This window comes from Sciurus carolinensis, unplaced genomic scaffold (assembly GCF_902686445.1).
Source record: "Sciurus carolinensis unplaced genomic scaffold, mSciCar1.2, whole genome shotgun sequence".
Lineage (NCBI taxonomy): Eukaryota > Metazoa > Chordata > Mammalia > Rodentia > Sciuridae > Sciurus > Sciurus carolinensis.
In genome coordinates this window covers 2,565,663-2,569,380 of record NW_025920125.1, presented here as the reverse complement: position 1 = coordinate 2,569,380, position 3,718 = coordinate 2,565,663, and the positions used below count along the sequence as shown (strand labels likewise).

At 41.4% G+C, this 3,718-nt stretch overlaps 1 pseudogene; it reads right to left on the bottom strand.

Moving 5' to 3' along the window:
* Nucleotides 1-1,306: 1,306 nt before the first annotated feature.
* LOC124973899 (uncharacterized protein KIAA1958-like) lies at nucleotides 1,307-3,500 on the bottom strand (annotated as a pseudogene).
* Between the last annotated feature and the right edge of the window lie 218 nt (nucleotides 3,501-3,718).

Sequence of the window (3,718 nt, the reverse complement as noted above, 5' to 3'; positions counted from 1 at the left end):
ATGGTTCTAATGTCTATACTTATTTTTTGAAGTATCTTAACTAATAATTCATCACAGGCAGTCTTTAAATCTTGAAAACAAAATCCTTAGAAAAACCATCAAAAATGTTTGGCTAAAATTATTATTACTATTAATGCAAGATATTCCAGATAAATGCATTTATATTAAGAAACTTCCACATTTTCAATAATGCTTTGAATCTGCTAAACTTAGTAACAAAATATTTTCATTTAAAACAAGTGTCGATATTCCTTTGATCTCAACTTCAGTCAAGTTACCTCCCAAGGGAAAAGAGACTGAAGTTTAATACTTATAAATAATTCATGAGATTTGAACTTTGAAGAGGATCAGTTTTTTGTTGTTGTTGTCTTGACTAGTATTTTTAGGTTTCTATTAAGACTTCTGTTCTCTACCTTCTTTTCATGCTTGATATATAATCTAATGTCTGGGATAATTTTCAAAGTTTTGGTAGTTCTAAATTTCTTGTAAATTTCATAATCAAACTTCATTTACATTAATTTCTTAGGTTTAAAAAAATTCTATCTGGGTTCAAGCACACCAGTAAAACATGAACTATATAACAGTCATTTTTTTTGCTACAAGATTAGACTTTGCATATTTAAAAATTATGTATCTTTCAAAAACAATGACACCTTTATTCCTCCTTCTTCTCCCTTTTTCCATAAAGAAAAGTTGTTAGATAAACATATGCATTTTCATACACTGCAAAAAAGAATGAGGCACAGGACCTAAAATTCTAATTTAAGTAAAAAAAGAATGGATAAATAATTTGATGTCAGGTTTATACCACTCATATTCTATCTGGCTGAATACCACATTGTGTAAGCAGTAAAGTTAGTGTTGTCTCCTCCATGATTAATACATAATTTTAAAAATTAAAAAAATAAAGTCATCTTGGAAGGAGACTAAGAGAAGTGAGAGGTGTGTAAGAAGGTAAAGCAGGAGTTGAGGACACAGTGTCTATGATGACTCTCTTTTTTAACAGGTTTTTAGAAACAGAATTCTTTGTCTGCTCAGTGTTGCCTGAGAACCACTATGGTTTTGTAAAATCTGTAACAGTAATTATATGTAATCATCCACAAGTACATTTATTTGTCTTAAGCCTAAAAATACTTTGTCAGGAATACTAAACTATCTCCATTGGCTTATTTGTAAGAGAAAAATATACTATATATCTATGTTTATATAAAATTAACACTGAGGACAGAGGAAAGGGAATGAGACGCAGTATATCATCAGTCTCTTGGGACACAGAAACCAAATTGGGGTCTTGAGGCCACCTGGGTCAAACAGTGTCTGAGGAAGAGTTGTAGGAGGTGGAGACGATGGAATTGTTACTATTGGAGTGCCCAGCCACTGACTGGGTAGCCTGCTGGCTGAGGTTATTACAGATAAGCACCAGTTGGTTGCTATGGGCCTCAGATAGGGTGCTGCAGCTCTGATACACACTGAAGTTGGTTTTCCAGCCAGGGATGTTGCCCTTCTCACACATGGTTTTCACCATCTTGTCCAGCTTGTTCTTGCCAAGTGCCTGGCATTTGTACAAATGCAGAGTTTCCAAGTTTACAACTGGCTTGATGGACAAGTAGAAAGGGGCATCCTCATAGAGCATGGCAGGGAGCTGCACTGGGCATACTCTTTGTAGTCCTGTACAGGGCAGGTCTGTGGAGCATGCTGGGTGGTATTCACACATGAATCTGTCCCCCCTCTCTTGGTTTTAGCATTCAGATCATCAGTGTCTTGAACCATCCACTCCAAGTACTCCAGTCTCATTTCTGTTACTTGGAGGCGGATATCACCCCATTTCAAGGTAGATCCATGGAAACCTGTGCAGTGACCAAAACTTATGTGTTATTAAGCCAGACTAGTTTGAGCAGACCCTTAGGGTTATGTCAGCTTAGCAGTCCACTTTTCCGCAGGATGAGCTTATCAGCAAAGGTGAGCTTCATGGACTTGTGTGGTTTATTTCTTTTTCCTTTGCAGCAGAGCTCAATCAGCTTCTGTGTAAGGGCCTCTTGGGAACATTTGAATTCCTTATCCCTAGTGATACTGTAGCCATATCTGTGTTCTTTTAGATACCATCCCAGCCCACACTGGTAATTTGCCAAGCTCTTGGGCTCATACTCAGACCCATCCTCTGCCTTGCATCAACAAAGAAAGAGGCAAGGTAGGCATCCAACTCCTTGCAAGGGATGACATAAATCTCTTATCTTAGAAGGGTCCTTGGAGATGAGGAACTCATGGAAATTGTGGAGCACAGTCTGTGTGCTCTGGATGGTTTTCTCATTCTGCTCCCTGCTGAGCTCAGCTGCTCTTTCATCCTGGTCTGGTATGCACTGCGTGGGGGCCTCAGTAGTTATAGTTGGTGCAACTGGAGGCTGCTCCTGACTGGAGCTCACTTCTGGTTCTGGGTTAACTGAGGGAGAGAGGGCTACCTCATAGGATGAGACCTGGCTGGGCAGATGGGACAGGAATTCTTCAAAAGCAACTTGCTCATCATGTCCAGGCAACTGCAGGGCAGACAAAGGAATACTTATCTGATTGTTAGGATGGGATGTGCTCACAGGCATCTGCATGGCCACATGCTGTTTGGTGACATGGGTTCCAGTGGATCCTCTGTTTGGTGAAGTCAGAGATATTCTAGCAGTCTTTGGGAGGACTGGTCTGAAAATCACAGTAGGAGATGCAGACATACCTTGTGGGTCTAGCTCCATGTTGATGGCAGATGTTACATGGGAAATCAGCTTAGCAGACCCCACACAGGAGGGACCAGCATGAGTGAAGCTTGGGTTTTGCCATCTGAGTCAAGGACAGGGCTGGTCTGTCTACCCTTCCAGTCAGTTCTGCATTTGCCACAATGTAATAATCTTCTGGAATTTCTTGTTTGATATTCTTAATGATGACACCATTGCTGCATTTGTCAACCATCTGTGTCTGGGCACTTGTTTGGAGGGAAGATGGAACTATTCCTGGCCATTTGTGAGCAATGCTTTGAGGACTTTGGGTTTGGGGTTCAAAGTCACTATCTTCATTTGTAACAGAAGACTCACAAACCATGTCAAACAGGGTGCTTTCATCCTCATACTCTTCAATAGTGTCATCCAGTTCAGAGGGCTCACTACAATAAGAGAAGTCACAAGAATCTCTGGCTTTGCTTTTACTGGTCTCCCAGGGTACCTTTCAACAGGACTAGTCTGTGTCTCAGAAGGTACCCCAATTATACTGGGACTATCAGAGTTAAAATTTCTGTTGTCCTGGAAACAGACCCTCTCTTGGGACCCAGCTCTACAAGTAGCTGCTAGTGGCCAATGATAAGTATGGCAAGCACTACAGCCCCACAATGCGGTCAGGTTCCTATGGGAACCTTCAAAAAGCAAATGTTTCAGGTTTGGAATGAGGCTGCAAATGGTTTCATGGTTGTGGGCCCAGCTGACCAATTTGAACAGATTTTCAGATGAGGTATGAAGACAATCCTCCATGTTACAGGATCAGAAGTGTCTTTCCTGAAGGTGTTTGTGTGTCTGTCCACAGAAACATGGGTGGCAAGAGCCTGTGGGAGCCCAGCAGCCCCTGCTGGATGGGGTGGGACAAAGGGGAGGGGTCAGAAGAAGGGCTGGAGGGCTGGGCATTGAAGGTAAGTGGAGCAGGGAAGGCACCTGAAGGATATTTTTAATCTTATTTTAGATAAAGCAAGACT